The sequence below is a fragment of the Tupaia chinensis genome, unplaced genomic scaffold (assembly GCF_000334495.1).
Source record: "Tupaia chinensis unplaced genomic scaffold, TupChi_1.0 Scaffold143906_1, whole genome shotgun sequence".
NCBI classification, from domain to species: domain Eukaryota; kingdom Metazoa; phylum Chordata; class Mammalia; order Scandentia; family Tupaiidae; genus Tupaia; species Tupaia belangeri.
In genome coordinates, this window is record NW_006203757.1 from 1,159,411 (window position 1) to 1,173,001 (window position 13,591).

Sequence of the window (13,591 nt, forward strand, 5' to 3'; positions counted from 1 at the left end):
CCCAGCACGCAAGCAGAGGCCAGCCGGGGGGCTACTGTGGGGACCAGACCCAACACAGTCTGTCTCCAGGGCCCCTTCAAGATTCCAAAGGCAGGCAAGGCCGAGGATCCACTGGGGCATCTCTTATCTTCTCCACCCTCTTGTCGCTTTTTCCCCCAAACACCACTGTTTAATAGAAATACCGTATGATTCACATATGTCATGTAAAATCTAATTACCTTTTTTAAAGAATTATTTTATTTCACTTTATTTATTTATTTAGTTAGTTAGTTATTTTAATTTGACCAGTGAGGGACAGAGAGAGAGGAAGTGAGAAAGCAAGCCACCAGGTCCGGAACTTGAACCACAGTGGGCCAAGTGGGAGTCCAGTGCCCTTAACCACCATGCTACCTGCCAGTCCCTAATCACATTTTTTAAAAGTAAGAAGAAATGAATAACTTTAGTCGTAAGTAAACTTGGGATTATTAATCCCAATATATCCGAATAGTATTGGTCCACCATGTAATCAGTAGAGAAAGGTATGTGAGATATTTAACACTGTTCCTACTAAATCTTCAAAATTCAGTGTGTGTTTTACACTTAAAATATATCATTTTCTTTTTTTAGAGACTTTTTTTGCTGTAGGATGCATGTGCTAGCCAGAGAGACAGGGAGAGACAAAGAGACAGAAAGCAAGAAATCGCCCCCTCTGGGGGCGATGGCCACGCCACAATCCCTTCTCCCCCCTTCTCCTCTTGGGATTCTGGGCATGCACGCACATGCACCTGCCATGAGTTTTAGGCCACTGGGTCCGGGACTCGAACTGTGTTTGACTTCATGGGAGTCCAGTGACATAACCATTACACCATCTGCTGGTCCTGCTATATCATTTTTTTAACTGCCAGAGGGCATGCGCACTTGCCAGAGAAAGAGATGAAAGAGAGGGAGAGGGAGAAAGCAGTCCCCAGGGAGATGTGGCCATGCCACATCCCTTCTTCTCCCATTTCCCCACCCTGTTAGGATTTGGGGCACACACACGCACACACACCCCTGGAGTGTTTATCAAGCTCCCAGGGCCAGGACTCAAATTATGGCTGGCCATGTGGGATCTGGCTCCCTTAACCACGAGGCCACAGGGTCTGATCCCGACTGGCTGTGTCCAGGGATCAGCAGCCGCATGGGGCAGGTGCTACAGCACTGGATGGTAGTTAGAGAAAAATGATGCCTGTAGCTCCAAAGAAGCCCTGTCCGTGAAATCCTCCGCTCCATGTCTCGGCGGTTAGTGGCCAACTAAGATGCATAAACTGAGACCCATGTGAAGAATAAGGCACTCTCTCAAATGATATTAGATATTAGTGTCCATCTGAATTCAGAAACATTCAAAAGGGCAAAATAATTCACAAAGGCTTCAGACAAATAGTATCTGAAAAAAAAAAAAAAAAGGAAATTATCTCCGGATCATAAAATTAAGTAATACATGAAACTCTTCCCCAAATGGGACAATATCTCAAACAAATGTCTGGGACCTGTTTCTAAAAATTACAGGACTACTCTATTCAAACTTTTCCCAAAATTAACTAAAAAGTTAACTAGAAATTGAAATTCTGTTTTTCTTGTTTAGAATTTTGCCATAGGGTACATGTGCTCACTGGAGAGAGAGAGAGACGGGGAAAGAGAAAAATCACTTGCTGGGAGGCCAGCCATCTGGCAATCCCTTCTCCTCTAGTCTCCCCTTGGCATTTTAGACGTGCATGCACACATGCCTGGTGTGATTTTCAAGCTGCTGGGTCTGGGACTGGAATCATAGTTAGCCATGTGGGAATCCAGCATCTTAACCACACCACCACCTGCTGGCCCTGAAATGATTTTTTTTAAATCATGAAATGATTATACTTGCAGTTTTTTTCTTTTGTAAAAAGACTATTTAGGTCACTTGGTTATTTACATAAAGAGCTATTTTTTTCTCTTTATTGATATGTGTAAACTCTTTATATAGTTAGGATATAGCATGTACCAAGTCTTTGGTACATACCTATTACTAGCTATATTTAAAAGAGATATATTAAATGTCCATGATGAATTGATAAAAATGTTTTGTTTCTCAATTCATAAAATAGAGTACTATTCAACCACAAGAAATGCACGATACAGCATGGAAAAACCTTGAAGATTATACGAAGTGAAAGAAGTCAGACACAAATAGCCACACGCTACATGATTCCATTTAAATGAACGTCCACAACAGGCAAGTCTATACAGTTTGAAAGTAGACCAGTGGTCATCAGAGGCTCAGTTACAAGAGAAAAATGGGTCCGTTTCTTTTTGGGGTGATGAAAAATCGCTCCTCTTAAAGTTTTGCTCCAGGATACATGCAGTCGCCACCCATGAGAGATGACCACGCTGCAATCCCTTCTCCTCCAGTGTTCTTAGGACTGTTGGCAACCATGCACATGTGCCCGGCATGATTTTTAAGCAGCCGGGTCTGAGACTCAAACTACGCAGTTGGCCATGTAGGGTCCAGCACCTTAACCTCCATGCCACCTGCTGCCTGATTTTAAAATTTTCTGGAATTAACATCGTGGTGATGGGGCCAGCAGGTGGCGAGGTTAAGATTCTGGACTTCCACGTGACCGACTGTAGCTCAAGTCTTGGACCTGATGGTTTGTTTTCTACTTTTTCTCTCTGTTTCTCTCTGGTGAACACACATACCCTATAACAAATTATAATAATCATAAATGAATAATTATTTTAAAAAGAAAGAGTGGTGATGAATGTAGAATATTTGTGAATGTAGTTAATGCCACTGAATTATCATACAATTTTAGGGGGCTACAATGACAAATATGGTAATAGTTATGATAATGATGTTTTATGTGCATTTATCAAAATTTTTTAGAGAGATTTTTGCTATAGAGTACAAGCACTTACCAGAGAGATAGACACAGAGAGACAGAAAGCGAAAAATAGCCCCCTGGGGGGATGACCATGCTGCAATCCCTTCTCCTCCATTCTCCTCTCAGGATTTTGGACATGGACGCACATGCACCCGGTGTGAATTTCAAGCTACCGGGTCCAGGGCTCAAACCAAGGTCAGCCATGTGAGAGGCCAGCAATATAATCATTATGCCATCTGCTGACCCATATTTATCAAAATTTTTAAAAGGCAAGAATAAAATCAAGATATTGGATCATCAGAAAAGTCATGATGTATTTTTCTGTTTTTCTATGCAAAAATGCATCATGACTTTTCCCAGCATTTTCAGGCAAAATAAGAGACATATCTTTAATTTTTTTAAATCCTCATGGAATAATAATAGGAAACAAAATCCTACAGACTGTCCCAGAAGTGGGAGTTCTGTCATAAAAGCTGAGCCAACAAGGCTTCTGTGTAGCCTGGGAACAGAGGGACACGCCTTCGTCATGAGGTTGTACCAGCGTTGGTGAGAAATGAGTCCTACCCGTTTCTGAGACCCATATTGACTTGAATCATTCCACAGTGCTAAAAATCCCCACACCTTCTGGCTCCCTCCCTCCCACTGTCCCCCACGCCTGTCTCTGCACAGATTCAGCAGTAACACCAGCTCTGCCTTCTGGGCCCATGGCATGAGCCGTTTCCTGCTTCCTGCCGAGCTTGCGTGGTTGGGACAACTTTCCTGGCTGCAGCTTCCAGGAGGAGAACTGTGCACCCTGACTTTCACTGCTACCCGTGTGGTGCCATGAAGGGGCAGCTTCACCCAGTGCTTAGGAGCACAGACGCTGGAGCCAGCGCCACCATCCACTAGCTGTGTGACACTAGACACATGACCTACCTCTCGGATCCCTAGTTCCCCCATGTATAAATGGAAGTAATAAGAGGACTCCCTCATAGAGATACTGTGAGGATTCGATGAGTTAATATATGTAAAACTCGTTGTGCTTGACACACAAAAGATGTTTTTTTGGAGAGGTTTTTGCTATAGGGTGCGTGCACTCACCAGAAAGACAGAGAGAGACAGAGAGACAGAAAGCAAGAAATCACCCCCCAGGGGGGATGGCCACACACAATCCCTTCTCCTTCATTCTCCTCTTGGGATCTTGGGCACGCACGCACATGTGCCCAGCATGAGTTTAAGCCACCGGGTCCGGGACTCAAACCGCGGCCGACTATATGGGAGTCCAGGACATAGCCATTATGCCATCTGCTGGCCCCCCAAAAGGTGTATTTGAAGAGTCAGACCTTGGGGCCAGCAAGTGTTATAGTGGTTAAGGCACTAGACTCCCACATGGCTGACTATGGTTCAAGTCTGGCATCTGGTGGCTTAATATACCAGACGTGTGTGTATGAATGCCCAGAAACATATCTTTAATGATGTTTTATGTGTATTTATCAAAATAAATAAAGGAGAATAGAGGAGGAGGGACTGTGGTATGGCCATCCCCAGAGGGTGATTTCTCGCTTTCTCCCTCTCTCTGGTGAGCACACACACCCTATAGCAAAATCTCTCCCAAAAAAGTTAGCCCCCTTCTAAGAGAAGAGGTCTGGAAGACCATGAGAGGTATCCCAAGTCCAGTTCAAGGAGGAAACATTCGCTATTTCACCAAATAGGGGGATGGAGAAACACCACCAAATTAGTCAAAGTTGGGGTCCCTGGTGACTCAACAGAACCTTAGTGGGGATGGGGAGAAAGATCTGAGAGATACTTGTCTAAGACTACTTAAAAGCATCATCTGTACAAAATATAAGGTGACAGAGATCTCAAGAATTAGACAGGGGGCTAACAGGTGGCATGGTAGTTAAGGGACTGGATCCCACATGGCTAAGTCCACAGTTTGAGTCCCAGACTCAGTGGCTTGAAAAATCACACCAGGCACATGTGTGTGCATGCCCAAGATCCCAAGAGGAGAACAGAAGAGAAGAGATTTTGGTATGGTCTTCTCCCCCATGGGGTGGTTTCCTTTCTATCTCTTTCTCTACCTACCTGCAGCAAGCATGCACACCCTATGGGGGAAAAAAGAGATGGGCCAGCAGGTGGCATGGAAATTAAGGCATTGGATTCCACATGGCCAACTGTAGTTTAACTCCCAGATCCAACAGCTTGAAAATCACAACAAATAAATAGATAATAAATGTCTTCTTTAAAAGAAAGAAAGAGAAAAAATATCATCAGTTTTGAAAAAAAATTGATCAGTTCACTGAAGTCATTAAAACACTAGCTTCCTTGGGGCCATCAAATGGCATGGTGGTTAAGACACTTGACTCCCACATGGCCAATTGTAGTTCGAGTCAGAGACCTGGCAGCTTGAAAAGCACACTGGCCATGTGTGCAGGCATGTCCAAAATCCCAGGAGGAGAATGGAGGAAAAGGAATTGTGGGGCGGCCATTCCTCCCAGGGGGTGATTTCTCACTATGCCTCTCATTGTCTCTCTTTGTCTCTCTCCAGTGAGAACACATGCCCTATCACAAAAGCCCAAAAAATAACAAAACAAGAATGAGCTTCCTAAGGGTAGACATTTATCTGTCTTTTAAATTTTTATTTACTTCTTTAGAGAGAGAAAGAGGGAGACTCCCACCTGTGCCTCAGTCTACCCCAGCCTCAATCGGCCTTGATCATGCATACACGCACCTGTGCTCAGGGAAATCCTGGGATGCAAACCCAGGACCTCTGTCATGTGGGTCCAGTTATTTTACACCTGAGCCAACGCCTGGCTCTTTATCTTCTTAATGCTTTATTCCCAATAAATACTCAATAAATATTTGTAAGACTTTTATAACTTATTTTTTCTTGTTAATACTAGAGAATGCATGCACTTCCAGAAAGAGAAAACCCACCAGTGGGGCATGGTCACATCACATTGCAATCCTTTTGTACCATTTTTCCATCCGGTTGGGATCCTGGACAAGCATGCATGTGCCTGGGATGTTTTTTAAGCCATCGAAGCCAGATTCGAACTGTGGTCAGCCCTGTGAGCTCCACTCCCTCTGCACAGTCTTAACTGCTGCGTTATTATCTGCAGCCCAACAGTACAGGCCAATGGGAACTGCCCCTGCCTAACAGTCAAGTATGGAATTCCATGAGAAATAACATACATAAATTATCCCATGGTGGAATTTTGCATCCCACCTTTAACTAAAAAACTAAAATGTATGTTACTTGACATATCAGTGTGTGCACGCACATGCACACACACGCATGTTTCCCAGTAACTCCGCCTCATTGGCATTCTAGCCGCATCCTCAGTGAACACATGGCAGCACTGAACTCCAAACATTTAAGCTGTCAGCTGCTCTAATTAGCAGAAATTACAGAACTTTTCTGGAAGGGATGTTTTTATAAAAGAGGTCTTCTGAAAACCCAGTTTCTAAAAAAGAATTATTTATTTATTTATCACTATTATTTTTTAATTTGATGAGAAAGAAAGAAAGGGAAAGTGAGAAAGCAAGCTGCCAGGTCTAGACTTGAACTGCAGTCAGCCATGTGGGTGTCCAGAACTCCCAGCTACCACGCCACCTGCTGCCCCACCCCAGAAATCTAATTTAAGAAAAGTATTTTTTCATATTCAAAGTGCAGACCTGCAAATGACATTTCCAAAATGTTTAGGGCTTGCTATGAAAAGTAAGGGCCTGTTCTCCATCTCCCCCTGCTCCCCACCTGGCATCCAAAGGCTTCGCTCCATCCTAAGGAAATCCACATCCTGCAGCCCCAGGTCACAGCCGGCAGAGCGCAGCCACAGGTCCCTCCGGAAAGGATAATTAGTTCTCTACCCTTTAATCAAGGAGCAGCAGACTGGTGTTTTCCTAAAGCTTTGCCTGGGGAGAACAAGTTCCGCCTCGTGTATTTTTCTAACCAGGACTCCCTGTTCACATGTTCCCTCCCCATGAGCCAACACTGAGCGGTGTCCCCACCCTGTGTCTGAAATAAGAACCCAGTGCTCTCCACTCACGAGACAGATATGGCACCGGGTCACATGAACCCCAGTTCATCGGCACTCGTGACCTTTGACCTATGGGCTGGAGGAGCGCTCAGTCTCTCCACAATGGTTATGTGTTTAAGGGTTTATTTTTTTAAAACAGCGACGCTGAAACTGTGCTCGATGTATGACAATGCTGTTCTAAGCGCCCAGTATTTATTAACTCGTGTAGTCCTCAAAGATTTGTATGAGTAGGTACATCTATTATTCCCACCTTACAGATGAAGACCCTGAGGCTCAGAGGGGTTAAATGACTTGTGCAAAATCACACAGCTCGTAGGCGTCAGCGCCAGGATTCAGACCCAAGCAGTCTGGCTCCAAAGTGTGTGAACACAGCGATATGTCAGAACTATTGCAGGGGGCCAACATCGTGGCAGGGTGGTTGGGGCACTGGACCCCCCAGGTCCAGCCCACAGTTCAAGTCCTGGACCAGATGGCTTGAGAAACATGCCAGGCACGTGTGCACATGTGCCCAAAATCCTGACAGGAGGGAGATGATGGAGAAGAATTTAGCTGTGACCATTCCCCCCATGGTATGTATGGGGGGGCAGGGGGTGGAGGGAGGGAAATGTTTTCTCACTCTCCTCCTCTTTTTCTGTCTCTCCTCAGCTAATGTGCATGCCCTCAGGCAATTAAAACAATAACAACAACAAAAACAAAACCATTGGAGAAAAGGAGACAGAAACCCAAAGGCTTTGTTACTAGTTTGATTCCTCTTTACATGAAGTGCAACTGGACTTTAATATTAAAGATCAGATATTAGTCTTATGTATTTTTTTTCATATATGCAATTAAAAATCCATGCAGAATATTGGTACACTTTTCGACATACACACTATATGTCTATAAAAGTATAATTTTAATTTAAAAATTATTTTTGAGAGAGAGATTTTTGCTATAGGGTGCTTGCACGTGCAGGAGAAACAGAGAGACAGAAAGCAAGAAATCATTCCCCAGGAGGATGGCCACGTCGCAATCCCTTCTCCTATATTCCCCTCTTGGGATCTTGGGCACACACGCACATGCAGCTGGTATGAGTTTTAAGCCACTGGGTCAGGACTCGAACTGTAGTCAACTATGTGGGAGTCCAGTGACATAACCATTATGCCGTTTGCTGGTCCCTTAATTTAACATTTTTAACAGCTGCACTTTAAAAAAAATGTTTTAAAGGGATTTAGGTCAAATACACACCACTTAGAAGGTATTTTTTAAAATCACCTTACTCTATCCTCCCAACCTTTGTCTAATCAAAGAAAGGGGAAAAGCTGTCTTTGGAACGGTTCACTCAAATTATATCCGAATCAGAAACAAAAAGGAAGGTAAATTCACGGTTTTCAAATCCTGGGAAGCTTTAATTCAAAAACTACACCTCCAGACTCCACGCTTCCCTAGGTTGTATCCAACAGGTACCGCATGTGCCCCCAGCACACACCCAGGAAGGAACAGAGAAAGTCTTCCTGTGTTAGCCAATAGTGTACTGGCCAGACGCTAATCGATCAGCAAGTAGGTGGTCTGACACCTCCAAAGTGAAAATCCTAATCCTAAAAATGGGTCCTCAGTAATGGGCATGTCTAAATAAATGTTCTGTTGACTCTAACAGTTAAAAACACCCCAAATTCTTAAATTAGCCAGCATTGCTTAAAGCACTTTATTGACTGATGCAGACCTACCACAGTCTCCACGGTAATTAGAAGCTCCATAAATGCTGTTTTTGGCAGTGACGGGGGCCACACATAAAACCATGTTTATTCCCAAACTGTCAGTGAAATATGGGGCTGGGGGGGGGCGTCAGACTTAGAGCTCATGTGGAATAAAGGGAAAGGCAAGGCCAGAGACAGCGTCCAGGCTGCGATGATTCTAGAACAATGGCAAACAGCAGGCCACCCCCCACATCCTGGCTAACCCCAAAGACAGCTGGCAAAGGGGGAGTCGGAGTGCAAGGTAACTCTGAGTAAGAGGGGGTCATGCTGTTACCATTGGGTAATGATCATCATAATAATACTCGCCCCGTGCTTTCCGTGTGAATTGGCTCATTTAATCCTCACGGGGGCCCTGTGGAGTCAGGGCCACAGCAGACGAGGCAAGAGCATCTGGACATTTCCCCGAGGGGCAGGGCAGGACATTTCCCCGAGGGGCAGGGCAGGACAGCTCCAGTACAGGAGCTCCGCCAAGTTGCCTAAGGATTTTTCTGGCCACTTAATCCACAAGACGCACGCGCTGGGGGAGAAGGCAGGTTGTGTTGCTGGCTTAGGGCTATCCACCACATATTTCTATCACATGTGGTCTGTCTGAAGCACAGAGCAGAGAAGCCCCATTCTCCTGGGCACCTTGCCTTCCAGCTCACCAGCTGGGCTCCAGCGGGGACAATGCCAGCTCTTGCATCAGCGTTGCCATAGCTGCCGCCATGGCAACCACCCCTTGTCGCCCAGGCAAAGATGCTCTCCCAGTTTGTTCAGGAGCCCTGATTCAGGGACGCGGCCCACACACAAACTTTCTTTTACTGGCGCCCAATTTGCTCAAGAGTTTACAGGGTTTGGAACCAACTGGGGGATCCTGGATCCAACTGAATAAGGCCGATATGCACATAGGCCAGCAGGGAGTTAGGGCTGCGGAGAGGAGGCCAGGCAGGTGGCTGACATCGCACAGGGCCTCAGCTCCTGGCGGGGCTGGGGACAGCTCTAGCTCTGACACCTGCTGGCTGCTGACCCCAAGCAAATGGTTTAGAATATGAACAACTGGATAATATTAGATTTCACACTACAGTGCTGTAGGATGAAGCACACCCCACATGTACAGGTCATGCAGAGGGAACACTGGCTCTCATTCATTGTCACCACCAAGGCAACGGTGCTAGTGCCTCTCGCCACTGTCCTTCTGCTGGCCTGACACTAGAAACAGAAAGCACTGGGACCAGCAGGTGGTGTGGTGGTTAATTTTAAGGTGCTGGATTCCACGGCTAACTCTACGACTCAAGTCCTGGATCTGGTGGTTTCAAAAACATACTGGGCAGGACCAGCCGTTGGCGTAATGGCTATGTCACTGAACTCCCATGTAGTCGACTGCAGTTAGAGTCCTGGACCTGGTGGTTTAAACTCACGCCAGGCACATACGTGTGTGTGCCCAAGATCCCGAGAGGAGAATGGAGGAGAAGGGATTGTGGCGTGGCCAACACCCATGGGGAGTGATTTCGCACTTTCTCTCTCTTTGTCTTCCTGGCAACCGCACGCGCCCCATAGCAAAAATCTCTTAAAAAAAAAAAAAAAAAAAACATGCTGGGCACATCTGTGTGTGTGCCCAAAATCCTGAGAGGAAAATGGAGGAGAAGAGATTGCAGCATTGCCATCCACCCAGGGGTGGTTTCTCTCTTTCCTTCTCTGTCTTTATCACTCTCTCTGGAGAGCGCACACAGTACAGCAAAAAACTAAAGCAAGCAAACCCAGAAAGCATCCTTGTTGACAGCACAGAGCAGGACAAGGCTGACAGATGACAGTATCCACACAAACGCAGCAGAGTGCAGGGGGATGAGGTCGCAGTCACAGGGACCCCAAATGTAGTACCTGACCACAAAGCCACATAGATAGCTCCACTAAAAAGATTGGTTTATTTTTCTAAATAAACCTACTGCCTTTATTTGACAAATGTACTACTGAGTGAAACACCTCTTAAAATTCTTAGGCCATGAAAGGATCTCCAGAAATCTCCAGGGCCTAGTGGGTAGCACTGAAAATGCCTAGAAAATTCTGAAAAGTAATTGCCACACTGTAAGCCGTGGTATTTTCTCAAGATTAACATAGATCCGGGGGGGGAGGGGGCAGCAGATGGCGGGATGGTTACCCCACTGAACTTCCATGTAGTTGACCGTGGTTCACGTCCTGGACCCAGTGGCTTCAAACTCACACTGGGCATGTACGCATGCATGCCCAAAATCCCAAGAGGAAAATGGGAGAGAAGGGATTGTGATGTAGCCAAAACCAACCCCCCCGCCCACCATGTGTGTGTGGAGATGATTTCTTTTTTTTGGAGAAGTTTTTGCTATAGGGCGCATGCGCTTGCCAGAAAGACAGAGACAGACAGAGAGACAGCAAGCGAGAAATTACCTCCCCTCTATTCTCCTCTTGGAATCTTGAGCACGCATGCACATGTGCCCAGCATGAGTTTAAGCCACCAAGTCCGGGACTTGAACTGTGGTCGACTACATGGGAGTCCAGTGACACAGCCATTATGCCAACTGCTGGTCCCTCTTTATTTTTCTCTTTTTTTTTCTTTTTTTTTTGGGGGGGGAGATGATTTCTTGCTTTCTGTCTCTCTGTATCTCAGGCGAGCATATGTGCCCTATAGCTAAAAATCTCTCTTAAAAAAAAATAGAAAGATCCACAGAACTGCACTGGCCGTGCTACACACTCCTACTCTGTTAGAATTCCATGATACGCATACATTGATTTCACAATCAGAAAATAATGGTTTTTTTAAATAATTATTTAATTTTACTTATTATTATCTTTAAATGTGATCAGAGAGAGAGAAAGGGAAAGTGAGAAAGCAAGCCAAGAGGTCTGGGACTCAGACTAGGGTTGGCCACGTGGGAGTCCAGCGCCCCAACCACCATGCCACCTGAGAGCCCCACTAGATGTTCTCTTCTTTTAAGCAAGCTGGAATGTTTTGCCATAACATGGTTCATAAATAAAGTTCAACCAACCAGTAAACGAACTAAAGATGTTCACCCTCCCAAGCAACTAGCAAAATGGAATTTTAAGTAAGATAGCATTGTACCTTTGAAATGAGCCATTTTTAAAGTTTGTTTAGTCCTTCTATGAGAGAGAAGCAGGCACCCCCTAATGGGGTCCTCATGCCATGATCCACCCCCAGCTTAGCCAGCCAGGACCACAGGCACACACACACACACTTGGGTGTAGGGAGCCCGCGGGACACACACTGGGGCTTCCCATGCACTTTCAGCGTGTGGAGTACTGCTTCACCCCAGTGCCACTGCAGCTCGGCTCATTAGCCATTCCTACACGGCAATACCGAACGTGGGCAAGAATGTGGGGAAATGGGCTCTGTGCTTCAAGACTGTAAATGCATAAATTGTTATAACATTGCTACGGGCTGGCCTGGCAGCAACGGGGCAGCAGAACGACCAAGAGCAGCACAATGACCCAGAAGCGCACCTTTACAGCAGCTACTTTGACAAAGTCACCTCAGTCATGGGCCTAGTAATGAGAACCCTACTCCCAATGCCGTCTGAGAGGGAGACCCTCAGACAGCTAACGACAGGGGCCAGCTACTGAGAAAGCCCCTTGAAAGGTCCAGTGTTCAATAGTGGGGGACGGGGAGACTTGTTTATGCCACACTGCAAAAACGGAATCATCTGGATTTGGTGCTTTGGGTTTTTTGGGGTTTTTGTTTTGTTTTGTTTTGTTTTGTTTTTGTATAGAGTACAAGTGCTCACCAGAGAGACAAGAGAAGTGAGAAATCACCCTCCGGAGGGATGACCACACCACAATCCCTTCTCCACCCTTCTCTCAGGATTTTGGCCATGCACTCACACATACCCAGTATGTTTTCCAAGCTGCTGGCTCTGGGACTAGAACCACTCAGTCAGTTATGTGGAATCCAGCCACCTTAACTACCAGGCCACTGACCGGCTCTGAATTTGGTGTTTTTATTTTTGTTCTTGTTTTTTGAGAGGTTTTTTTTTTGTTTGTTTGTTTGTTTTGCTATAGGCCATGTATGCTCACTAGAGAGACAGAAAGCAAGAAATTATGCCCCCTCCCCTAGGGGGGATGGCCATGCTGCGATCCCTTCTCCTTCATTCTCCTCTCAAGATTTTGAGCACACACACCCATGTGGCCAGCATGAGTTTTAAGCCATCGGGTCCAGGACTCAAACCACAGTCAACTACATGGGAATCCAGTGACATAACCATTATATTTGCTGGTCCAAAATTAGGTGCTTTTAATCACATTTTCACCCTCTCTCACCTTGTTGTGCAGCGGAGCAGAGACACATATGGATTAGAAAGCGCACCCCCAGGTGTCCAGGATGGGCTCACTGTGTACTTACCTTCTCAGGTGAGGCAGAATCGCACCTTCAAGGCCCGACACAGCAACGTGGTGGGGCCAGGCTGGCCCCTGGTGCCACGGACGGCCAGGCTGGAGAGAGGCATCTCCTCCTGGAGCTCTTGCCCCCAGAAGCCACAGCTTCCCAAGAGCTCTCAGCCCTGGCCCCGCTGCCAGGAGAGGCAGAGACAGGCACAGGCTCAGAGTGAAGCTGGCGGCTATGTGCCAGCCTCACTAATAACAGAGCGGCCTCCCCCAGGGAAGGTCTGCTCTGCCCGGGACCACGTGGCGTGCACATCATGGAGAGCTTCTTCCTGGGCAGCCCCGAGGCTCGGAAGTCAGCTTCCCTGTCTTCAGCCACCCAGCCAGGAGCATGCTCTCAGCCCTTTCTAGAGGTTTTCGCTTGCTCGTCTACAAAACGCGAGCGTAACAGCCCCATCTCAGTGGGCTTGGTTGTTATGAAGATAAAATGAATCAACCCCCAGAAAGTGCTCGGACATTTCCTGACCTATGGAAAGCTCCTGCATAGCTCTTCAATTTTAGCGAGACCGGCTAGGGTAGGGATAAGCACGGGGGCTTCAGAGGCAGCTGCCTGCATTCCTCC

The 13,591-nt window shown here is 46.3% G+C and overlaps 1 long non-coding RNA gene across 2 annotated transcripts in view; it reads right to left on the reverse strand.

Moving 5' to 3' along the window:
- Nucleotides 1-13,591, reverse strand: part of LOC102475782 (uncharacterized) — a 102,238-nt gene that overhangs the window by 637 nt on the left and 88,010 nt on the right. The gene's annotated exons all lie outside the window — the stretch shown is intronic.